The sequence below is a fragment of the Ascaphus truei genome, chromosome 3 (genome assembly GCF_040206685.1).
Source record: "Ascaphus truei isolate aAscTru1 chromosome 3, aAscTru1.hap1, whole genome shotgun sequence".
NCBI lineage: Eukaryota > Metazoa > Chordata > Amphibia > Anura > Ascaphidae > Ascaphus > Ascaphus truei.
The window spans coordinates 313,093,570-313,120,171 of record NC_134485.1 but is presented as its reverse complement, the minus strand read 5'-3'; the positions used below and the strand labels follow the sequence as shown (position 1 = coordinate 313,120,171).

Sequence of the window (26,602 nt, the reverse complement as noted above, 5' to 3'; positions counted from 1 at the left end):
ATGTAAGAAGCTAATTTGATGTGATGAATGTCAATTACTTGCAGAAAACTCTCAAATACATTAGACGAACTGCGGCCCATTGTCCCTCAAATTTCTTTGGGAGGCCTTAACGACTGACAATTTTTTGTAGCCTCTGAATAGTAGTCTCAGTGGTAGTTGACCTAATCACAGAGATATCTGGCCATTTGGAATGAGCATCTACGACTACCCTGGACATGTTTAATTCAAATGATCCAGCAAAGTCCATGTTAATGTGCTCCCATGGATTGTCAGGTCAGTCCCAAGAATGTGAGGGTTCTAATTGAGGCAAGTTCATCACATTCTGAAATAAAGAACAAGCCATTGCCATCTCTTCAATGTCACCAAGTCACCAGAAGTAACTTTATGCCATTTCCTTCATGTGATCCATTCCACAGGGACCAGAGTGTAGCTGTTCCAGCAGCTGTTGCCTAGGAAGTGGTGAAATCACTTGCATGCCCCACAGCAAACATCCAGAGTAAACTGATCACTCCATCCTCCTGGGTGTATAAGGCATTAGTCCTGGTGGAATATGGGTGCTTCTTAGAGGCATTCTATGAAGCACTAGGTCCATAACCTGGGACAGCACTCAGTTCACATGGGGTATCCTTCCTTACTTGGGTACCCATTATAGGTCTCTCTTACTTCTGTAAAGTGGAATATGTCCCACTGAGGAAGGTCTGAAGGCCTGATTGGTAAAGGCAGTCTAGTGAGGAAATCTGCATTACCATGTAAGGTGGATCTCCAATACTTTGTCATCAATTTTCTATGCTGCATCCTGCTTGGAGCCAATGATTGAATGCCTGTGTGCGGTACAAAATTGAAGTAGGAGGACGATGGTCTGTCAGAAGTGTGAACTTCCGCCCAGACAAGTACTGATGACATTTCCAAAATCAAACTGATTCCCAGTGCTTCACATTAAAGCATACTTACTTTCTGTCTGGCTTAAGGTCTGTGATGTTTAAGCAATAGGCCTCTGTTCTCTTGCAGGCAAAAAGTGAGACAACTGCTCCTACACCATAAGAGGATGCGTTGCAAGCCAGTTGTAGAGGTAAAGATGTATGAAAATGTGATAGGACCTCTGAATTTAGCAACGTTTTAGCCTTGTTAAAAGCAATGTCAACCAGCTTCTGTCCACTTCCAGCTCTTGTTCTGGCACAGGAGATTGTGTGTAATGGTTTCAGAATTGCAAGAGAAAAAAATACAGAGGAGTTGCCAATGTACTGCTGATACAAAGAGCAAAGCTGGAACGTAATGACCAAAGGTTTTATTGATATTTAAACATGAATGTTAGTACTGACACTCGTAACGCGTTGCACATGGAAGTGCTGGATAAAGCACTTGATAAAACCTTTGCTCATTACGTCCCAGCTTTGATCTCTGTATCAGCAGTACACCGGCAACTCCTCTTCGGATTTTTTCTCTCTTGCTATTCATCATTGCCTGGGAGCACGCACGGCAGGAGTCCTTACAGCGGTACCGTGGGTTGTTTCATTCCCAACGCTATTGTGCTTATCCTAAGCCAGTTGATTATCTGTGTGTGTGTGTGTGTGTGTGTGTGTGTGTATGTGCTGATTGCGCAGACAGTTCCGTTTATGCGGGGCGCTTTGCGTATACCTTCCACCCCAGCAACAGGAGTAATATACTATTGTATTGTATTGTATTTCTTTATTTATACAGCACCATTAATGTACATAGCGTTTCACACTAGTAATACACGTGGTAATCAAATAAATAACAGATAATATAAATAACAGATCATGGGAATAAGTGCTTTAGACATAAAAGTAACATTTCGGAAGAGGAGTCCCTGCCCCGAGGAGCATACAATCTAATTGGTAGGTAGGGAGAACGTACAGAGACAGTAGGAGGGAGTTCTGGTAAGTGCATCTGCAGGGGGCCAAGCTTTATGTGCCATGTGTTCAGAATGTTCACAGTGCTATTCGTATGCTTCTTTAAGCAAGTGGGTCTTAAGGTGGGTCTTAAAGGTGGATAGAGAGGGTGCTAGTCGGGTACTTAGGGGAAGGGCATTCCAGAGGTGTGGGGCAGTCAGTGAAAAAGGTTTAAGGCGGGAGAGGGCTTTAGATACAAAGGGGGTAGAAAGAAGACATCCTTGAGCAGAACGCAAGAGTCGGGATGGTGCATAGCGAGAAATTAGGGCTGAGATGTAAGGAGGGGCAGAAGAGTGTAAAGCTTTAAAAGTGAGGAGAAGAATGGAGTGTGAGATGCGGGATTTGATCGGAAGCCAGGAGAGGGATTTCATGAGGGGAGATGCTGAGACAGATCTAGGAAAGAGTAGAGTGATTCTGGCAGCAGCATTTAGGATAGACTGTAGGGGAGACAGGTGAGAGGCAGGAAGGCCAGACAGCAGGAGGTTACAGTAATCAAGACGGGAGAGAATGAGGGACCGAGTCAGAGTTTTAGCAGTCGAGCAACAGAGGAAAGGGCGAATCTTTGTTATATTGCGGAGGAAAAAGCGACAAGTTTAATAAACTCATACTCACCTTCACGGGTCCGTGCCTAGACTGATAAATAGACCGCATTATAAACACCCCAGCTGATACATTGAGGTCATTTTCATTATCTACACTATACTGGGTTTTTGAAGCACCGGATCTGGGGCTTGTTCAAGCTCATTTTACCCACAATGGTTACAGAATTGGTTGCCAATTGTGAAATAAATCTCCCAAAATAGTTTAATAGCCCAAAGAATGATCATGTTCTGTGGAACTATAGCCCTGACCTGTTGAGGGAGCCCTGGCCCTAGTAATCCACACAAGATCTGGTCCATGGGTCTTTGGAACAAGGTAGAGTGGATGTTATGCCAAAGGAAGGCGTTAATATCTTTAAGCACTTTGATGAAGTCACAAGAATTGTTGACTATTGTGGCACACAATGTCTATTTTGTAACATCTATCTTGCTCAATTTCTGCCCAGCAACCAAACCACAAAAAAAGTAATCCATATAGGGAAGTGGAGACCGTTCTGCACACAACACTGGTTTCATGTTGACCTTAAAATCCCTACAGATGTTAATGGGGCCATCAACGTTGCCCAATCACTGTGAGTAACTGGTACTGGGACTTCATCTTAACCAGACACTACATGTCCACTTCAACTTTTTCTTCTGATGGCGTATGGTGAGATGCTTGCTTTCAGATACTTAATGTTACATTTTAATCGTGATTCCGTTCATGCTGCCCAATTCTCCTTCAAAAACAGCAGCATGTTTCTTTAATACAGTGGTCAGGCCCGTTTTCTCCTTTTTGCCATCATATACTGTATCCTTTTGACCAACTCAAACTGATTTTCTCAAGCCACGAGCGACAATGCAGCAGTTAGGCTGCGCTTATAGTGCCTGCGACGTCGCTCCAAAACAAAACAATTGACTCCATCGCGAACGCTTATAGTAAGCTCGACCAAAAATTTGGAAGCCGGGTAAATATGATTTTTCAGACTGTCTGCACCAATCAATGACCCTGTCGCTGAAAGTTAAATTATAACTTTCGCGGGTGACGTCATCGGTGGCGTCGCCGTCGCCAGCACTATAAGCGCAGCCTAAGTAATATGTATGTATATCTTTATTTATATAGCGCCAATGATGTACACAGCGCTAATAATGTACATAGCGCTCCACAGCAATAATACACTTGACAATCATATAAATACAAAATAATACAAACACATGATGGGAACAAGTGCTTCAGACATAAAAATGACATTTAGGGAAATGAGTCCTTGCCCCGAAGAGCTTACAATCTAAGTGCCTTTCAATACAAATAATGGCAATCTAGCAGTCTGTCCATTAAGCTCCTTTCTAACATCAGTGGTGCCTGCCATTGGTACAGCTTCTCCTGTATGTCTTAGGCCCAATTTATGTTGGCTGTTGGGAAAGATTCTGGAGTTTGTCCTTGAACATGGTATTTGACACCAGCAAGACTGCTGCTTCTGTATTGAGTTCTATACATACCGGCAGACCTTACAACAATGGGGTTATCCAGCAGCTATGTAAACCACCTGCCATGGCCAAGATCTGCAGTGGCACCTCTACTGCGGAATGGGTGTCGCTCTTGTCATTCCATGTTAAGGAAGTTAACATGCAGCTTCAACACACTGAACAACATAACAAAAAACTACACAAGATTGTGTCTACCACGCCATAATAGTGACACTTTCAAAGTATGGCAAGCTGCACAACACCTCCAATATTCAAACTTGAATACATAACCTCTCGTTCTCCCATTCCTGTTATGCTGCTTCTTTGTGCTTGAGATTTTTAGTCCCATTGATTTGAATGGAGCTGGTCCCTTCTCCAGCACTGGGAAGCTGCTTAACAGCATATTGCATATGGCCCATAGTATCTTATTAATACTTCTGATGTATTTGATGGTTTCCTATGACGTAGCAGCGAAAGAAACCGCTATAAGGAAATTAGCGCGCATCGTATTCTTTCCCCCGCCTTCCCCTGGCCTAACCCAAGAAAACACAAACCCGCAGAACATTTGGCAAAAATTATATTCTTGGCCTTTTTAACACTAAATCAAATTGTAAAGTCAAATGTAATGTTTGTATTAAGATGGCAATGCAGCAGCGGTGACCGCACATTCACGCGGGGCAGAGGTAAACAGCAACTATCGGAAGAGGCGTGTTTTAACCCATTCACTGCCAGCAGGGCTTGTACCACATTTACTTGGCCATTCCTGCTCTAGCAGCTTTGCTGGCAAACTCCAGTCCTCAAGAGCAACCAACACGTCATGTTTTCAGGATATCTCTGCTTCAGCACAGGTGGCTTGGTCTTCAACTGCACCACCTGTGCTGAATCAGGGACATCCTGAAAAAGCTGACCTGTTGGTGGCCCTTGAGAACTGGAGTTGCCCACCTCTGTGCTAAAGGGTTGTACCAAGAAATATGCAATCATGGGGGGGAAACTAAAGGTGTGTGTGTGTGGCAGCAAAAGGGTTAAAACAAAATGATGTCTTGCAGGTGTGACACTAGTCGTCTTAGGTTAGCATGTGAGTTTTTTTCTATTTGGAAGGGGGAGGGAAGAGTTACCTATGAAGTCAACAGGTATGGACAGATCTAGGTATGCGATATGTTTGTTTTGCAAGGTGCTACAAGTGCTAGCTCCATGTAACCTGACACTGTGTAGGCCGGGCCAGCTAACCTAGGAAAGCAGCAATGTAAGAGAACTGGAATTTCAGGTCCTGGTGGGTAATAGCAGCCGGCCCTCCCAGGGCTGTGACTGTGCTGTCAGCACCACGCTGAAACCGGGCATGAAGCACCGGGATGTTACTCGGACTCCGATCTGCTAGCAACCTGCTTTAATATGCTTTCTGTGTACGGTAAGACACCGTTTCTCACAGCAGTATTACCAGGTAGCACCAGGCCAGAGGCCTGACCATCACATCTGCAGACAGGCATGGATGGGCTCATGCGGTTTGTTGTTATGGGAGCAAGTTGTAGCTGAAGTAATAGGCTGCTGTAGTCTCAGAAGCTCATGTAGAAGATCATCATAGTGAATGTGTGTACTTTTAAAGGTGCAATCTCTAGTAGATTCTTTTATGAAATCCCTTCCTTACTAACTGCTTATTTTTTTTTTTGCTGCGCGTTTTGCCCTGAAGGCATCTGCTTATGTGTTTTGGAGGACTATGTTAAAAGGGTGTCCTGTGTCATGTCACCTTTACAGAGTGTCACAGATTGCAAAATAGCTCTGTTTTTGTAGAATCTTCTTATCTCTGGTTAAGTAGTTTATTGCTGCAATTAATGGGGCAGTCTGTGACAGGAAGGGACTCGGTGACATAGCTAGATCTGGTTTTTATTTCTCAACAAATTTTGGTATAGTAGGCATTGTAGTGAAGTGTGTAGGAGAGCTGTAAAATCAGGCCCGGCTGTGCCTGTCCCTGTAATCTACAGTCTGTGACTGTCTGACGGCATTAATTAGATATTCATTAAAAGTTTAATGGAAGGACTTGCATCGCAAAGAAGAATTAAACCCATTGCTGCCCTCTGACATGACGCACACACACACACACACACACACACACACACACACACACACACACACACACACACACTTTATAGCAATGTTTATTATGTTTACTTTATGACCCAGGCCTGGAGTTTGGATTGCTGCTGCAGTTATTGGGTTGGGTTCGCATACAGTGAAAGCAGTATGTGTTGTATATTCCTATGATATTTGTTTCTGTGCTCTCTGTACGTAGCTGGGCTTCTGGGCTGACATTTTGCATGGCTGTCAACATGCCATTATAACTATGAAGCAGCAGTTAAATAGAAGGGATGGTACTAAATGAATGAATTTTACTTGACCTACTCCATGTTGGGGTGCTAAGCGGGACTGCAATATAAAGGCACCTTGTAGTGACAGTTCTTGGGATGTGTTTTGACGTTGCTTCTTAGAAAGGAGTATTAAAATTGCACCATGGAGGTTGTCATAACATCACCTAAGATAACTTTTTAGTTGAAGTATTCAAATCTCTACGAATGTAGATCCTCATAGTTTATGTAGTATGAGCTGCATTACGTTGGCATGTTACACATTGTACGGCGGTATTCCTCCATGCAATTAGATGTATCCTTACATATGGAACCTTATAACCAATACACTTTAATGAAATCACCTTCGTAGAAGTGTGTGTGTATATAATATATATATATATGTGTGTGTGTGTATATGTATTGTGTATATATTTTTATACATGTGTAAAGCACATATTTTATTTAATTATCAGAAAAAATATTGATGCAAATACTTCTTATTGTATAATTGAACAATTGTCGAATAAGTGTAAGAATTTCGCTTTCTTGTAGTCACTATTGTGAATAGCTTTATGACCTGTCTAAGAACCCGCAGCGTGTCCCTGTCACTGCTGAACTTGCTGATACAGCATTCTTTTCTATGTTCAGTATGATAAATGGCATAAGGTAGTGTGTTGTACATATACCACTATACTTGTGGTTTTACCATAGGGAGTTGGATTGTCAGGCTTACATGTGAAATGCTACAACTTCTTCACTATTTATGAAACATAAAAAATTATGCAGGTGTTACATGGTTAAGTGCTTTCACTTCAACTACAATATATAGGAGGGGCCTGTACCCGAGTTGACACTACTTTTAACTGTAAAAAACAAAACAAAAATGTTTTGTTTCTAAAGTAAAATAGAATCACTGCGTTTTTATTTCTATTCTTATTCTATCCAAATCTAGCGATATTATTTGGGGTAATGGAGCAAGTTCTCGGAAGGGTTTGGTAGAGAATCAGGTATAATAGTGGGGGATGGGTGAGACAAAGGCACTGTCCTAACAGGCCATACCTGTTCCTCTAAAAACAGAACACGTGAATGCTGAGCTTGAGAAGGGAGTGTTTCTAGCAGCAGGTGGAGGTTTTACAAACTGTAGGTGCATTCTCTGATGAGGTGGACTTGCACATATAAATACTTACTAGCTGATATACCCGGCGTTGCCCGTGATGTAATGTTCTGCCTCCCCCATCCTCCCTCTCAACTCCCTTCCCCCCCTCTTCACAGCTGTTCAGGCTTCCCCCCATCTCTCCTGACTCCCTCCCCCCCCTCTCTCCTGACTCCCTCCCCCCCTTTCTCCTGACTCCCTCCCCCCCCCTCTCTCCTGACTCCCTCCCCCCCTCTCTCCTGACTCCCTCTCTCCCCCCCCCCTCTCTCCTGACTCCCTCTCTCCTGACTCTCTCCCCCACCCTCTCTCCTGCATGAATACCACCCCCCACCTGTCCGCTGTGCACCGCCATCTTACCGCTGGCAGCTGCAGGAGGAAGGGGGCCCTTCCGGAAACTGCCTGCCCACTGCCTTTCCCCCCGCCGGGGAGGGAAGTGAGCGTTGGCGGCTGGGGCAGGAGGGCCGCGCCGCGCTTCCCCTCCGTCCGGGAGCCGGTGGGGGAGAGGGAGAGAGAGTTGGGTGATGTCATAGAGCCGGGTGACGTCATAGAGCCACCAATCTGATTGGCCAGAGGCTGAGGACCAATCAGATTCACCGCAGCTAGTACCAACCTTTCGATTTTATATATTAAGATAAGGATCTCCATGCATCAGTATCCTAAAGTTTGATTTGCGTTAAAAAGACTGAGCAAGTTCTTCGTAAAATGCATTTCTTTGTGATTTGGGTAGTTTGTTGAAACATAAGTGTTCAGTTTTATCATGAAAGGGACACTGTCCCCAAAACATTGTCTATATATTTTTTTCCTCTGCTGGCTATATAATAGTTTTGGAAACCTTGTGAATTGAATACAAATGAGCTAACAACAATCCTGTGCTGAGCAGCATTTTGTAATTTTGAGTGGTTATATGGTACATTTGGACACATTGTCTCAATCTTTTATAAGGGGGGGGGGGGAGAGTCTGGGTATAAACATTTGCAAAGCTACTCTCAGAAATAAGGTTGAGATGTAAAACCAAAAAACTGAATCCTTTCACCGTGCCAGAATATTAGGCATTTATGCTATAACTGCCTCGTGTCGTGACCCTTCAACTGACGTCAAGAACAAAAGGGAAGTTCCCTTACTCCGTTCTGCGGCTCTCAGTTGGCTACAGACACAATCTCCGGTAGCCGCGAGCAGATGTCCCCTTGAATGTTATAGGGGTCACTATGGTCACTCTCTTGTCTTTCCCAGCATTGTTTTCATTCTTCTAGTATTACTTGTTTCCATCACCCAGGACTTCAGGACATCACTTTTTCACTAGTACATCTGGCTTTTTACCCCATCTCTCCTCCTGTACCATTTATATTTGAAAGTATCTATCTTTCCTACATTTCTAGTCTTTTCCAGGTTTCTAGGTCAATAATTGCTAAAGGGTGCTAAGTTTTAGCATGTCCTTCATTTGAATAGGAGTTGGGGTTGGTTAATAAATATGTACCCTAGAGTGTAAATGTTGGTACAAACTAATGGGAGTTCTCTGCACCACCTCTATTTTGGTTGCCCTTCTGGAAGTACAAGAGTTTTGAAGGTGATGTCTTAGGCTGAGTCCCCGCTGGCGCTGAGCTCGCTATGCGCTTGGCGCGCTTACCTTCTGCAATGTTGATCAGCACATCCCCTCTCCCGCTGTGCTCGCGCGCTCATGCGTGTGCACACACGCTCTCCCAAGCGTTCTGCTTGGGGAGACAAGGGAGAGATACTTTGGTGCTGAGAGCAGGGTCACATGACCCTGCTCTGACCAATGGTAAGAGAGAGGGCGTGTTCTACTCTCCTGTCACACACACACTGACACTGAATTCAGCAGAGAGAAGTGGAAAGGAGAGGGGGGGCAAACGGACTGAGAGGGGGGGGGGCAAACGGACTGAGAGGGGGGGGCAAACGGACTGAGAGGGGGGGCAAACGGACTGAGAGGGGGGGCAAACGGACTGAGAGGGGGGGCAAACGGACTGAGAGGGGGGGCAAACGGACTGAGAGGGGGGGCAAACGGACTGAGAGGGGGGGCAAACGGACTGAGAGGGGGGGGCAAACGGACTGAGAGGGGGGGGCAAACGGACTGAGAGGGGGGGGCAAACGGACTGAGAGGGGGGGCAAACGGACTGAGGGGGGGCAAACGGACTGAGAGGGGGGGCAAACGGACTGAGAGGGGGGGCAAACGGACTGAGAGGGGGGGCAAACGGACTGAGAGGGGGGGCAAACGGACTGAGAGGGGGGGCAAACGGACTGAGAGGGGGGGCAAACGGACTGAGAGGGGGGGCAAACGGACTGAGAGGGGGGGCAAACGGACACACGGGGAGGGCAAACGGACACACGGGGGGGGCAAACGGACACACGGGGAGGGCAAACGGACACACGGGGAGGGCAAACGGACACACGGGGAGGGCAAACGGACACACGGGGGGGCAAACGGACACAGGGGGGGGGAAACGGACGGGGGGGGCAAACGGACGGGGGGGGGGCAAACGGACAGGGGGACTGGTGAGGGAGGAGGGAGGAGGGGGACGAGGGGAAGGAGAGGGGGAGGGGGATGGGGAAGGAGAGGGAGGGGGAAGGAGAGGGAGGGGGAAGGAGAGGGAGAGGAGAAGAGGGGGGGGGAGAGGAGAAGAGGGGTGGGGGGAGAGGAGAAGAGGGGGGGGAGAGGAGAGAGGGAGGAGGGAGGAGATCCCCCTGTCTCTCTCCCCCTCTCCTCTCAACCCCCTCTCATCTCCCCCCCATATCTTTCAATCCAAATAATCATTACATTACTGCTTTTTCTTGCCCTTTTAAGGCTGAGATTATAGTCACGATGGAGTGCGATGGCACAACCGCATTTGAAAAGACAACATTTTTTTGTCTTTTTTTTTTGAAGCATGTCCGCGTTACTTGAGCGGTTCAGCCAATGAGGGTAAACCAGCTTCGTGACGCGTCCGCCACACCTCCCCATCTCCACCAATCGCCTGCAGCTCAGTTCACACATCGCTGGGGCTAAAGGCGTGCGCGAGTCTGATGTCCCTCGTGCGCGCAAGTAGTAATCTTAGCCTAAGTTGCGATTCCACATAGCTGGTCCAAGTTGAAACATATTGTATATGTTCCTTTTACTCCATTATTTTTTTTTAAATTTTTACCCTGATCACACACTTCATTGTGAATTTCTCCAGTGTTTTTTCAGTATTGGAGATATATTGATTTAAAAAAAAATGTTTGCTGGGAATTTTAAAAACTATAGTATCGATATTTTCTGAAAATCGCTTGATGCTCGCATTTTGGCTTTCATATTTCCATGAGTTTACCACAAAAGCCTAAAAAAAAAAGTGATTTGCATAAACGTTTAAAATAATAAATGAAAAACGTAATGGGCTTAGACCCCATTAAAGAAATATTCCACTCTCAAGATACATAGCTGTCAGTCCTGTATACTTCCCCTTGCACACAATCCGTAAGGTTGCAATAGGCGATGAAGTGGCGATGCCCAGGACTTTCAGACATGGCACTGGTCACCCTTGTATGTTGGAAGTTCCATCTCCATACCACAACTCTGTCCCTCAACCACTATACACTCCACTCCCAGGCTGTGTAGCTTGGTTAGTACTTTTACATGTAGAAGGGTGTCATGGGGTTCACAGAAATCCATGCAAGCCACAAACTTCCACACCTTCACTTCATACCTCTGTCGGCCACTGAAATAAACCTAGCAGATTTGCTTTGACCTAATTTCTAGTAAATCAGCACTGAATTGGATCTGGAAGAATTCTACATTTTCTTCTGTTTTTCTTTCATTCTTGAGTGCCTACTAATGTCCTCAATCGTGTAGTAGGATCTCATAGCTACCAGCTCCCTCCCTACTTTAGTGAAGTGGATTACATGTTTCCTTCTCCGGAACTACACCTGTTAACAGTAGTACGTTAAATAGGTGTGTCCATGTTGTTGCTAGCGGCACTCTAGTGTCTTTAAATGTCTTTGGTTACAACCCATGGGGCCATATTACCTAGTTTGCTGCCAGTATTGCGTGTGGGCTTTCTAGGGCTTCTTTCATTGATTCTCACGGAACTGGTAAGCATTGTGGGACCGGAACTTCTGCTTGCAAGTCTGTATACATGCAGTATGTACTACAGTATATCAAAGAGGACCTGAACCATTCTATGCTTTGTGCTAGGAAAGTATTTTATGTGTTACTTATATGTGGTGTCACTGAGAATACTCCGCAAAACAGCTATTTAGGGTGTCTGCTTTGCCTTGGTCTAACTCTCTATATTATTATTATTATTATTATTATTATTATTTATACACGCGTTTCTCTTCCATCACATCATTTTATGCTTAACACGTCAGTGTTTATTTACAGTCTGTGCAATTGTATTCTCTGTTTAGGACTTTGCACACCTGTTTGCTCTGCCCTCTTGTTTCACGTACTGTGTATATAATCAAAGCCATCGCTGTTACCATACCAGCCCTGTGACGACTCCTTTGAGAACCATTGCACACTTCTTCTTGTTTCCCTCCGTGCCTGACGCAGGTCGTTTTTGCCGTTTACATTGTAGCATCTTTTCACTTTGTACATTGTTCTTACCCCTCCGACCCATGTCCCCCACCCGGACCATGAATCCCCAAGGATTTCCCCCCTATTCCTAAAGCCGGCTATTGCATTTAAAAAAAAAAACCAGAACTACATGAACAAGTATAGATGAAAAACAGTCAATAGTTTGTTTAAAAAACAAACGCTCTCCTCTCTATCCCCTCGCTCTCTCTCCCCTCTATCCCCTCGCTCTCTCTCCTCTTTCTGTCCCCTCGCTTTCTCTCCCCTCGCTCTCTCTCCCCTCGCTCTCTCTCTCTCCTCTCGCGCTCTCTGTCCCGTCTGTTAATCTGGAGCTATCTGCCACCGTAACGAAGTGTAATAGACGAGCTCCCTCTGAAGACCTATGAGGGAGGCTGCCTGGCCCTATATAAAGTGTATGCTGTAAATATTTATGTAACCCTGCCCGGCTCCTAGGCAGGATACACAGATGTAGGTACAGTTTGGCTGTGCAATATGCATTACCTTTATCAGTGTTGCAGATCAGCACAGGTTGGATACATATAAATGCAGGTGGGAATGATGGGTGCCAGGAACTTTATAGGTACGAACAGGACCGTTTTTATTTACAATTCATTTGTTACAGCTTCTTGTACGGGTGGCTTACTGCATCCCTGAAGAGGCACATCCCTTGAACAGTTGCATGTACATACATTAATGATCACTCTCCTCTGGGTATTTTATGACTGTTTCTTCCATGATCCCTGTTTGGACTACCCTACATCTTCCTGCTGGAGGCAACTAATTATTTGTACTCTGTCTTGCTCTGTCCCCTCTATAATGCTTCTGGCTGTGGGTGACAGAGATTATATCCCACTTGGACTGGCCCACATCATTCCCTTGGGGATGCTCACCACATGGATAGACCTACGGGCTTCTATTTGCTGTTTCAGAATGGTCCCAGGGCTACAGGTGGGGGCAACAGGCCTCCCCATCTTGGAGCCTGTACTTCTCTACTTCCCTCATTTTAGGGAGCCTAACTTCAAAGTGCATTTCCCTACCTATAACACAAACAAAGAGGCTGCCCACCCGATGCTACTTATTTTTACATTGCTATATACAGATGAGACCCCGCCACCGTCTCTTACCTGTTACCATGCCTACTGTGAGAGGGCTCTAATCCTTACTTTATGGGCCCAATACTTTCTAGAAGAGGGCGTGGCTAGAGTTTTCTGCCCAGTAACTCCCCACCCTTGATGAGAAACCGTTACTTAGTTGCTCATACAGTTAACCCCTTAAAGCTACAGTTCAAGCAATATCCTACATGTTTTTTTTTTATATATATACTAGCTGAGAGACCCGGCGTTGCCCGGGATGTAATTTTGGGGGGGCGGACGACAGGGTTGGGCTTCCCCTGGGTGACTGACTGAATGGGTGGGTGACTGGGTGACTGACTGAATGGGTGGGTGACTGAATGGGTGGGTGACTGGGTGACTGACTGAATGGGTGGGTGACTGAGTGAGTGGGTGGGTGACTGAGTGGGTGGGTGACTGAGTGAGTGGGTGGGTGGGTGACTGAGTGAGTGGGTGGGTGACTGAGTGAGTGGGTGACTGGGTGAAAATGGGTGACTGGGTGAAAGTGACTGGGTGAAAGTGACTGGGTGGGTGTGTGTGTGGGTGTGTGGGTGACTGAGATAGTGGGTGGGTGACTGAGATAGTGGGTGGGTGACTGAGATAGTGGGTGAGTTAGAGTTATGGGTGACTGGGTGAAAGTGACTGGGTGGGTGTGTGGGTGACTGGGTGACAGTGAGTGGGTGGGAGACGGTGGGTGACTTACCTTGACCCTGTGGCATCTGGCTGGGGCAGGAGGTGAGTTCGGGAAGCTGGCGGGGGGGGGGCAAGAATGGCAGGAGGCCCGCGCCGCGCTTACCCTCCGTCTGGGAGCCGGTGCACGTGAGGAGGAGGCCCGCGCCGCGCTGCCCCTCCGTCCGGGAGCCGGTGCACGTGAGGGGGAGTGCAGGAGGCCTGGGCTGCGCCGCGCTTTCCCTCCGTTCCTCGTTGTGAGCGAGGGGGAGGAGCTTGGAGTTTGCTGCTGAGCAGGAGGGCCGCGCTTCCTCTGTCCGGGAGCCGGCGCACTTGAGGGGGAGTGCAGGAGGCCCGGGCCGCGCCGCGCTTTTCCTCGTTGTGAGCGAGGGGGGAGGAGCCTGGAGTTTGCTGCTGAGCAGGAGGGCCGCGCTTCCCCTCTCCGGGAGCGGCGCACGGTGAGGGTGATGGTGCGGCTGGGGATGTTGCGGAGCGTGGGGATTTGGGTGAGATGGGGAGGGGGGTGAGAGTGAGGGGCACCGGGAGAGGAGGGGGGGTGGTGTGGAAGGTGAGCTGCGGTCCAACTGACGGGGGAGAGTGAGGCCAAGCAACAGTGTGTGTGTGTGTGTCACTCCGCCTCAGGCCAATGAGAGGTGTGGGGGCGGGCGGCCCAAGGGACCAATGAGATTTCCCCTAGGGACACAGGAAGATGCAGACAGGCATACAGTGCTTTCACAAATATATAATAAGATAAATCTGTTCTGTACTAAGAGAAAATACTTGTATCACTTAAAAAAATAAAAAAACAATTTAAAAGACATTATTAATGTATTCTAATGAAGCAAGTATTTTTGTTCCTATAGCAACCCTGTACAAAGTCGCATCACCTTTTTGAGCCCTGCCCTCTTTAGCAGTGAACCAGTTGAATCTTGTGCCTGCCTGGTCACATGATCTTCCTCAGAGCTTTGCCTCTCAGTGCAGCAGAAGATTACCCAAGATGCATTTAGTGAACCCACAGCCGAATTTCAGCGATCGATTTACATGAGAAGGGATCGATCAGCAACTTGGCTAATCACTTGTCAGTGTGTAGATTGCACTGATGCACCTATTAAGTGGAATTGTTTTTTTTTTTTTAATGACGACTTCAACTGCAGCTTTAAGTGAACATGGTAACTACCAAGGGGGGGATTGGGGGAGGGGGGCTTACATTTATATCACCACACATTGGCCGGGAGTCATCAAAGTGCACGAACTGGCAGCAACTCACATTCAAGTCAATGGTGGTTACCGCAGATCGGCAGCCATACCCAGCATTGTGCTTTGAGGAGTCCTGGCCATGGTCCCATATCTTCAGGACATGTGCTCCCTGCAGGATCCTTCTTGCAGCCACTTTATTATTCCATGCATAGCCTGCTGGGGACCCGATTTCGACATGAAAATAAAACCTGAGAGTGGTTTAGCTTCGCGAAAGGAGCCTCTTCAAAAACAAATACATGGGTTAACACAGAAAATGGCAAACAAAATGTTGTACTTCTAAAATCGTTAATATTCCTTGTTTTTGTTTTACAAATCATCCAAGCATCTGATTACACAGGATACTTATTTTCCTCAAATTAATGCAGAATATTAGTCATGATGGCAGTGGGAATCTGTGTTTGCATGTTTTTATTTAGATGTTAACAGCGCTGATGTGGTAGAAAATAAAGAATAGTAAATAAGGGAGGTATAATACAGAACTAGGAACATGTTCTCAAAGTAAAAGAAACATCTAGGGAAGGGAATGGCTATCCCAAAGACCTTGAACTCAGAGTCATTATCTGGTATTGAAAGACTTGTAAATACCTAATTGACCTCCCAGTAGGAGTGGCTAATACAGTAATACAGAACCAAGAGCTACACAGTGTTTGAGGAAATACAGACATTTTAGCCCTCGTGTTTTTTTTGGTCCGTTCTATGTTTGGAAACGTCAAATGTTCTCATCTTGTACCATTCTGGAGAGGAGGTGTAGTGGTTGAGGTGACAGTCATGGAGTCTTTCATTTGTTGGTTCAAGTCCGTGTGAACTCGGGCTAAGTTCTTGCTCATTCAATCGGATGTAGTAATTAGTTTCAAGTGAATGCCTTTAAAAAAAGACAAGTGCAGGGTAATTTCCACCTTTTTAGTTTCTGCATTAGTGCCTCCAAGATATGATTCTAAGAAGGTTTAAGGGCCATATTTAAGTGCATGTTTGTTATTTTTGGTGTTGGCTGCGAACTGTTTGTCCGTAGTGGAGTTCACCCAAGATGCCCTTTGCTAGGGAGTGTCTGGAAAAAGAACAGACTTGCTGTAATACTATCAGTTTCATTGCTGACAGAGCTCAGATGTTTGCTTGGCTTGCAGGATGGGTTTCATTTAAAGATCATGGACCAGACTCGCTTCCAAGCGGCCCGTCGCTACAAAATGGGCCAGATGTGTAGAGCCACGTTCTAAGTCAAATGACACAGCATGTTTATTATACTGCATTGGGTGATACCTGTCAGTGTGTCATTTTAACCGATTCACTGCGCTTTGCATAACATGCCTTGTCAAGAAAAGATTTACATTTTAAAAAAAAACTAGCCGAGATATTTTGTTGCTGATCGTTTTTCTTTCTTTCATAAGTAACTCTTTCTCTCCCCCCCCCCCCCCCCCCCATCCCCATCCCCTCGGTTTTTATGTTTATCTGACGTTGGTAAGAAGCTGATTTCTCTAAACCTATGTTTCCTAAGGCTGCGATTATACAGCCGAACTGCAGGGGCCGCACGCGCGCACTTGTGACGTCACAATAGCGCCGTCGCTGAGCACGCGACTGCTGGCTGAAATCTGTTTTTTGATTGGACTGCCGCGTCGCAGCCAGAAATGTATTTTTTTTAAACGCTTCAACTGTCACCCACATTCCAGTATCAAGCGTCGCGCCAGCCGTGGCTGGTATAAGCGTTTTGAGGGGATGCATACTATTTGTTTTTGCGCTGTCTATCGGCGCCGCGTGTCGTTTTTTCGGTATAATCACAGCCTAAGAATGTGACACCCACTTTAATTAATCATGGCTGCTTTTGCACAGTGACCGTACACTTCTCAAAGACTGAATTGACAGCCTGTTTTGCAGACCAGAGCTGCTCTGAGTTACCACTGGAGGTAAAATTCCAGCTACAGTACTGTCAGAAATGCTTTTTATTTATTTTTTTGCGTTGGCTCGGCCTGTACTATAAAAGCATTGAGTATGTATTTTGGGTTTTGTCATTGAGCTGTTCATCTTAATGCTTTCAAGTCTTAATTTGCACGGCAAAACGTATTCTAAACCAGGATGGGAAAATCCCAGGCGACTAAAATGTTCCCCTTAGCGCCTGTGCTGTGCGTGGCAATGACCGACCTATTTGACAGGGTAAATCACCTCTGCACAGCTGGGTGAGGGGAGCAGGGGTGTGCTGGGGGTGGGGCTAGTCTGAGGGGGCCCGAGCTAGTCAGACCTGATGGCGAATAACAAAACGCTGGCTCCTTAAAATTCAGGCTGGCGCCTAAAGTATTTTATACTTTCAGCCACCCCTGAACATCTTAAGCTTAAATCATGAATCATATTTTAGAATTATGAAGCACTTTTCTGCTACTTCTGTAAATATTATATGGGAGTCCTCCATCAACCCATCTGTACGTCTTAGCAAAGTGTTTGAATGGAGATAAAGTGACGGTGCAGCCGATAGGCCTCCACGTATCCTGTTTGTATCCAGCAATACTCCTTAGACGGAGCACTGTTACCCGCAGGAAACGCGTCAGAGGCTCTGGGTGGCAGAGCATAGCAGTTTTATACTGGGAACAAATCATTTTAGACATCTTTGTCTACATGACTTTCTTTTTGTTATCTGTCATTGCATACTCCGAATCTCTAACGCTGGTAGAAAGCGCTTCTCACTATGGAACTGGAGTTTCTTTGAGCAGCAGACGATGGGCTCCCAGTTCAAGGACAGGAAATCTGCTTTATTATCAGTATGCCTCCGGTTGTAGTAAAGCAGAACTGCAGGTTGACACTATCAAAGGAGCGCTACATTCAAGGATGAAAGGATTGCCAACATCTTTCAGTCACTAAAATATGTTCTTTTTCATTAAATAACGAATGTGGGAGCCCTCTCAAATAAGGCCTGTCTGTACTAAATAACTTGCCTCCGTTAGATGTACGACATCGCTGAGCTATTTTAAGTGACGGAGAAACTCGGAGGAAACGATAATAATACAGTGATGTGCTAATAATGCATTCTCTTGATGCTCAAGGTCCAAGCGCAGTCTTACATTTGCACAGTTAGATCGCCCCCACCACAAATATATACATTGTAGGTTAGGTAAGCTGTACTCAAATGTGGTATTAATTACATTTTGATAAGCCTGGGTATGGAAGAATTGGGGAATTATGTCCGTTGGGTTCAGTTGTTACTTGGCACACATTTTACAATAGCCTGTATCTACTCCACGCTAACACCCCGTAACATCCTCACCCCCAAACCTTAATGGGACCCGCTGTGCAGTTGGACCATACTCCATCCTTATGTATACTCCATCCAACAAGGAGCAGCCGCTTTACGTCTTTGTTTAGACATTGCCCCTTATTCCCTTTGTGGTAAGCTCTCATTACCTTCTGTATCTGTTTGCGCTTGTTTGTCCCTATTTGTATGTAACTCTGTGTATGTAATATACATAACTCTGTATCCCCGTTGTACTGCGCTGCGGAATATGTTGGCACTTTACAAATAAACGATATTAATAACGTCTTGAAAACAGACAGGTGTGAGTTGGCATTCACCTTTTCTCCCTTAGAAACTTCCATCAAACATGCTAGCGAAGGCCGCGCCGACGGGGGATGGGGGGGGGTGTGCGCGGCGCGATGAAAATGCGGTGCCTCTGAGGCAGACCACGAAGCGCGCGGGATGAGAAGCGCCGGCGCTCGCGATCCATGAGCAGACACGTTTGTTTCTGTCGCTCGGCGGCCGGATGACGGGAGCGGTTCGCACAATGAGGTCGAACCAGCTCCGTGATGTCACGGCCACGCCTCCCCGTCGCGTTTACCCCTAGGCTACAACTCGCTGCAGGCGCAGGTGACGCCACGCGCACGGTTGTGAGCGTGCTCACCATGGATGCGTCCTTAGAAAATAAGTTTTCTACATTTGAAGGGGCCAAATGTCTTCAAAACAGCCCACTTTGTGCAACGCGCCCATACATTACAGGCAGGATTGCCATATTTCCTAGCCAGATTCCCACATTTGCTGCCTTTAGAGCAGCAAAACAAGTGAAATCTTATGATTTTTTTTTTTTTTTAATAAATCTGTTCTGTAGTATTGAATAATAGTAATATGTGGTTATGGGGCAAGAGTCCCAAAAACAGTGCTCAATCTCGTTCAGAACTTCAGTAGATAATAAAAATCCTTATTTTGGTGTGGAGTCAGCCTATAACCATAACTAGGTATTGGACCCAGTGCTTAATACATGAATCTATCACATATGACAAATAACATGAATGAGGGTTAACGTACCGTTACTTTGTAGGATTGCGCCCTACATGACCCTTGTGTTGCCGCACTGTTACCGGTCATCCAGTCTCAATGAAGGGAGACATACAATACTCACATATGGCTGTTCTCCTGTGCGTGCATCCACGCTCGGTGTGCAATATAACAGTAGGAAGGATCCGAAGATTCCAGCGGTGCACAGCTTGTAGAGATGAGAGACCAGCAAGGTGTAGATTAAAAATGAAATTTTATTGAAAAAACATATGGTATGGGGGACACACTCTGACGCGTTTCGGACCTGCGTGGTCCTTAATCATAGAGCTATGATTAAGGACCACGCAGGTCCGAAACGCGTCAGAGTGTCCCCCCCATACCATATGTTTTTTCAATAAAATTTCATTTTTAATCTACACCTTGCTGGTCTCTCATCTCTACAAGCTGTGCACCGCTGGAATCTTCGGATCCTTCCTACTGTTGAATAATAGTAACTTTAAAAAAAAAATGTATTCAACTCTTAATGCCATTTTTAATGAAGTTTAATGTACTGCGCGTCCTTTGATTTCTGTAGCAGGATTTAGCCCACCTCCCCCAGCAGTGCAAGATCGTTGGCAATAAATGAAAACAAATAGGAAAGTGTTGCAATGTTCCCAGCAGTTTGAGCAAACTTTAGCCATAGATAATGTTACCTTGGTAATGTAAGGATACATTGTAGTTGCGGAGTTACACCGACTGACTGAAGGATTGATTGAAACTAAAAAGCGGCCATTATGTTAGGCACACCATCCGGATTTTTACAGCTTTATAACCGGAGCAGCAAGCGATTGCCAGCTTAGGTAACAATGCAGAATTCCACACTGTCGCTGTCACTGTCGCACGCTTTACATATATAAAGAAGAAACAAAAAGGGGAGGGTGTGGGGGAAGGAGTCTTGCTGTTGAAACCAAACTAAGGCCGCGCTTATAGTGCGCGCGATGGATGACGTCACCGTCGCCACCCGCGAAAGTTGTATTTCGCTTTGCAGCGACGTCGCAAGCGACCTGGCCATTGATTGGTCACGTGTGGCAACAGCCTCTGAAAAATCAAATTTGACCGGCTTACAACTTTGCGTCGCTCAGTCGCGCCGCGCTTACTACAAGCGCATGCGACGGCGGCGGCAATACAGCCTAAGGGCTGTTCTATAGTGTATGCGCTTTCTGCGACGTGCGTGCGCGCGGCAGTAATAGTTAGCTGTGGTTAGTCAGCCTTTCTATAAGCGTGAGCGTGGAACCGGCCAAAGGGGGGAAGATTGGGAAAATAATGTTTTCGCGCCGCTGTAGTGTGTATGTGCGTGTGCGGGTGTGCGGTGTTTAGAAAGGTTTAATAAAGTAAAATACATCCATTCATGCCGGGGTAAAAAATGTTTTACATGCGCATATACACCCATTGACACACACACACACACACACACCCACCCATTGACACACACACCCACACCCATTGACACACACACACACACCCATTGACACACACACACACACACACACCCATTGACACACACACACACACCCATTGACACACACACACACCCATTGACACACACACACACAGTTACCCATTGACACACACAAATACACACACAGTTACCCATTGACACACACAAACACACCGTACCTTCCAAGACTGTCGCTCACAGCATACACACAAAAAGCATGCACGCGCGTTCGCACACTATATTACGGGCCTAATAGCTGCACGAAGCACAGGATTGTCTGTTTTCTGCCTTGTCTGCTAGGAACTGGAGGTTTTTTTAAGTCTCAGGAATGTGTGGAGTTTGGGAAGAATACATTTCATCTGTTTTATATTTAGACACAACTTAGGAAATATTGCAGTTGGGTAGATCTTTTTCTTTTAATAATATGCCCTTTTCCGTTTCTGATTTTGCGTACTTCATTGTGAGATCATTCCATGGGTTTCTCCCCCCCCCCCCCTTTTTGTGGAGAAAAATGTTGACGTAAAAATCTTTTTTCCAATCCATCCTTTCAACAAACGGCTTTGCAAAGTAGTCGCTCGTGGAAGGAGTAGCTGCTGTATATACTGGGGTTGTGATTCTCCTACAGCAGTCAAGCACTTGAGTATCCCTTTGTATACTGTAAAACACATTTCATGTTTGGAACAATAACCTGTAGTGTATGAGAGCTACGGTATGAGTGCTTTCCTTCTATTGCTACTCCAATAATATTATTATTTCTTTGTAACGTGCCAACGTATTCTGCAGCACAGTACAATGGGAGTGAGACAATGGCACTAAAGGTGCAACATCAATGCGGCAATCCTTTCTGATCATGGTTGTTTTTTTTTGTTTTTTTTAACCATTTAGTTTGACAGCATTGGGACCAGGGGGCCGTCCAGATATACTTAAAAAAAAAAAAATTTTCATTAATAACTGGACCTCCCCTTAGTTGCTGGGATACTTACTAGTGGGTTTAAGCTCCCTGACGACAATGCAAAAGGGCCCCCAAATCTTACCGGCCGCCGTCCAATAGCATAACACAATGTCGTCCATTGTGGCTTCCTATTGGATAGCTGTTTAAATACCCAGCTGAAACAGCAATAAGCACACGATTTGAGGGCTCCTCTGATCTATCTATCTATCTATCTATCTATCTATCTATCTATCTATCTATCAATCTTTTAAACACTGGTATTGTTTTAGGGCCCTATGCCAAGGATCTTCTATTCTAAGAGGAAGCGGTATGTACAGTGTTCTGGTGCGCGAAGGATGCTTCTTCCAATCCCAGCACAGGCACAAGATGTTCTTGTTGTCCCTGGTCATATATTTTTCAGTGCGAGAGACAATGTTTCTGGAGCCCGGTTCCACCACATCTGTACCATCAGGAGGGAAAGTGAAGGAAAGATCGCTGTAACAAATGTCAAAGGGGATTACCCCGTCAGGCTTTGAACCTCCAGGGCAGAGGAGACTCCGCTGGAAAACATTAGGTAACAAAGTTCAACATGTTCTTCCCTTGTGTGCACGGAGGAGACGGTGCTACACAAACCATTGTAGGTTCTTGCAGAGATCAGTACGGAGTGTGCTCTCGTCGCCAAGTTTTGTTTTATTTGATTTTTGTTCCTTTTTTTTTTTTTGGTTATACCAGCTTAGCAAAAGTACAATTGCGGTTTCGGCTTTTCCCCTCCCCAAGTTTTGATTGGTCAACTGTGTTTTAATAAGTGGGGGTAGGTGTGTTTTTGTTTTTTTAGCACGTGTGCTGCGCTTTACAGAATAGACATTTTGAATACAATTGTATTGTAATACAAGGGCTTGAAATGCAAATGCACATAACTGGAAGTGGAATCTATACTCCAGACATCTTCCAATTACAAACGAGGTTTTCCCGATGACACTGCAACAAACCGTAAGGAGTATGTGTAGGGGAGACCTGCAGGTGAAACGTAAGAGGAGGCACTGCCCCTTTATCGGATCCCGCTGTACGGGCAATTCTTGTCACGTCTAAGTGGAATCAGCACAGTGTGGGACCTGGATATGTCGGGGTGACTTGATCAAGTTAAACTGACCGTGGGAATCCTGCTGGGTACACACACCCCTTTCCAAGGCCCTGTCTGGAGCACTGAGCTACTCATTCAGCATGCTTTTAATATCTTTGTTTTTTTTGCATTTGTCAGTAGTCTTTTGTTAAACTCTCCAAACGTCTTGTTTACTTTTATTCAAGCAATGACGTTTCATACTTATCTGCTGTACAGTATATCGGACACTTGTGAATGCTACATAATTACTACGCAACGTTTGGTTTGTACCGCTCTGATTTTGGGTCCGTGCTTAAATAATTACATTTACGACACAGCACTGCTGATCTTGGATACATGGGCTTGTAAAAACTATTTCCAATTTTTTTTAGTGTTTAAACACATTTTGCCATCCAAAAAAAGTATATAACAACCTTAAAGCTCTTAACACTTTTTGATAGACTCAGAACCTTTGTATTGTATTAATGTTTCCAATAATTGGTGACCTAGAAGAACATTTTTTTTTTTTTGTGGGGGGAATTAATATTTTTGTATTTACCATTGCCACAATTTTGCCATAATTGTACGCAGGCTATGGTGCTGCCGGATTGGCCAGACTTTGAGAAGAGGAACATGACCACAGCTTGTCCCCAGCGGGGAAGCCTTATCTGGGTCTTGAGGGTATCCTACAGTAAGCAGGCGGGGTCAGGGAGTTTCTCTTTCTGATGATGCCACAATAGTCTAACTTCATGTAGCTTGTGTATTTTTAACCCCTTTCTTGTCAGACAATGCATTGCTTGTAATGTGTTGCTAGCCTGTCCTGCAGGTTAAGCACTGTTTACTAAGCAATGCTAAAACATACGGCACCTTCCGACACTGCTTGGTGAATGACTCCTTACGGCCTATACATGTGAATGGTTTGTAAGGTGTCTCCCAGCTCCCGGAAGGCCTCTTATGGAGAACAGCTGCCTAGTAATATGACCCTCTGTGTCTTCCTACACTCGCTTTTAATGACACATAAAAAGTTTTCACTGGCATTTTTTTTTTTTTTTTTAAATATTATGTATGTGTGAATTTTTCTTGGCATGAGTTTATAATCTGAATACAAGTATTTGTACACATAGGTATTCATTCATGGCTGAACTGTGCTGCATTTGTTTTCTCTTGGTGCGTTGGTTTCATTTTGGACGCGTATATCAATTGTGTATAGAAAATAAACTTGTTTCTGCTTTAATGACAAATTCCCGCTTAAAACACATTGAGCAGTGATGGGGTTAATTTTTTCCTGTAAAAAATTAGACCAGGAGGTCCAATTTTCCATTTCCCCAGAAACGTAAGAAATGTAAGTTTATTACGTGTATTTGCCCGTAAACTGCACAGACCAGTTCGCTTTTCACCATTGGTGACTACTTCCGATGAAGGCACCTCCTGAGGGAGCATGACTTGTGAACAAAGATCGTCTGCAGAAAAGGGGGGATGGCGAAAAAAGTATCATTGGAACAAGAATATTTGACGGGTTCATGTGGCAGTGGTGGTTTAGGACAACAATATCATTTTACATCAACATTTCCCCAAATAAAGGAGGGTGTGATCATAGTGAGAAATGCAAAGTACATTTACATTGCAGATTTGGACACTATGGGGATACATTAAACTGCTATGTGGGGTACCAAACTAAGATGGTGGATCCTGGCCTTCAAATCATGCGTCACACTTCTCACCTGCTGACATCTAATGCTTCTAGCACTTAAAGCTGCAGTTCAAACTGCCGTTTAATTAGCTAAGCTGCAGATCGATAAGTTCTCCTGTAACCGATCGCTTGCTCAGGGTTATTTAATTCAGTAAATTCAGTTCTTGCACAGCATTGTGGGCAATGTAGTCCTGGTATATAATTGACTAGGCAGTTACTAGATACAATTGGTGCACTGCTAGAGAGAGTGTGAGGCTCAAGAGCCAGAGCTATCAGAAGGGGAAGGGGGCTGTCACTTTGGAAATGCTTCCTACATTAGAAACATTAAAAATGTCTTTAAAACATTCTATTTTTTTTTTTTTTTATAAATGCTACAAGTATTTTCTCATAGTACAGAACTGATTTATTAAAAAAAACACATGCAAGATATTGCTTGAACTGCTGCTTTAACTATTCCTATTAGTCATTTAACTTTTTCTTTACCGTGATTGTTTTCTCCCGCACACAAAGCTACAGTAACGCAGGGGCATTGATAAGTGACTGGACATGTGTAAGCTTTTTGCCCAGTTCAGATAGTGACACGGGGATGTACAGAACCAGAAAGCTTTTGCATGGGCTTCACTCCTGAATCCACCTCTCCATTTGTTGAGGCATGACATGTAGTTACTACAGCTTGCTTGACACCAAGCTCCATAGATCATGGGCAGGGTTGCCATATATTTTTTACCCCCATTGTCCACTTTTGCCGTCTCTAACTTAATGGCTGCTAAGAGCGCAGGATCCCTCCTATTGAGTTACTTGTAGAAATAGTAGGAGGCGGAGAGCGGCTGTCACAGGAGTTGTGGAAGATGTTTTATAGCTTAACATAAGGCCTTGCCCCCGCTGCCTACTACAGCGGACGCTGCGCGCACGAGAGCCCTCCCCGCAATGGCGCCGGGCCCGCTGCGAGGGGGGGCCGCAGCGCTCGCGCGAGAGCTACTCCTGCTCTCAATTCTATTGAGCAGGACTCGCGTCGAGCGATTAGGCACGCCCCCCGGCGGTTCAGCCAATGAGGGCGAACCTGCCGGGTGACGTCATGGCCGCGCCCCCATCACTCCTCCGCCACGCCCCTCCCGGACTCTCCTCCTGCAGTGAGCTGCAGACCGGGGAATCGCGGGGACCGCGGGCGCGCGTTACAGCGGCGTGACCGGGGCCTTAGCCTAAGGCCTCGTTCAGGGTGCAGGCTTCGGAGGGAGGGCATGCTGCCGTGCGAGCTACAGTGGGACACAAAGTATTCAAATTGAATACTGGTTGTCAGGGTAGCAGCTGCACTGTCTCCGAAGCCCAGAGTTGACGCTGGCTACAGTTTCAATAAACAAAAAATTCGTTTTTTGAAGCTGCAGCAGCGTCACTGGGACCTCGGCAGCCAATTAAATCATTCTTGAGAATGATTTCATGACTGTAACTTGGATCCCTAACCTCAGGCCCCCTCCCCGCCTCCTCAACTCCCGAAAAAGTCTGCTGGGGAGGATGAACACACATCGCCCAGCAGACTGCCGCCCGCCCTCCCTCCAACTCCTGCCTCTGGCACCCTGAACGAGGCCTAAGACAGCGGGAATGCCACAGTAGTATAGATTTCTTTTTTACTGTTGGTGTAAAGATATGTTAATTCACTTAAGCTGTGTTTTTCTACAAACTGGCCTGTACAGTAGCTCAGCTCTTAGCACCATTAGTGGCGCTGTCAGGCAGTGCTCTTTCAGATGTCATTTGAGGCTAGTAAGTAGCTACAGTAGGTTAGTAAGGTGACTGTCTGGTCCCTTCTTCTCCACACATACATATTCATGTGCAATTAATTCTGCCATCCTGAACAGGGCCCATTTGGACTAAGGGCAATTATACGTTTAGTGGGTTCAAACTTGGTCATTGACGGCTCGTTAATTTGCCTGATGGATACAGTTCTATAAACCTTTTTTGAAATGTTTGTACATTGGGAGCTGGTTGCTTTAGGTCACGTATCCTCAGCCTTTTACTTGCTTAATGCAAGTCAAGTACTCCTCTCACATTCCACATTTCCAGTTGATCCTCTGAAAAGGGTTTATAATGCATATATTTGTCTATTTTTAAAGCATCAGTTATCAAGGTTTTAACCTTTTAC

The 26,602-nt window shown here is 45.6% G+C and overlaps 1 protein-coding gene across 4 annotated transcripts in view; it reads left to right on the top strand.

Annotated features, from left to right (window-relative positions):
- The window catches only part of ELF1 (E74 like ETS transcription factor 1), a 123,018-nt gene that overhangs the window by 49,205 nt on the left and 47,211 nt on the right, over nt 1-26,602 (top strand). The window contains exon 1 of one of the 4 annotated variants that reach the window (XM_075591059.1): nt 5,210-5,360. The exons of the other annotated variants lie outside the window; for them this stretch is intronic. The gene's annotated coding sequence lies outside the window, so the exon portion shown is untranslated. Of the gene's footprint in view, nt 1-5,209; nt 5,361-26,602 lie in introns of those variants that run through there. 4 annotated transcript variants of the gene reach the window in all.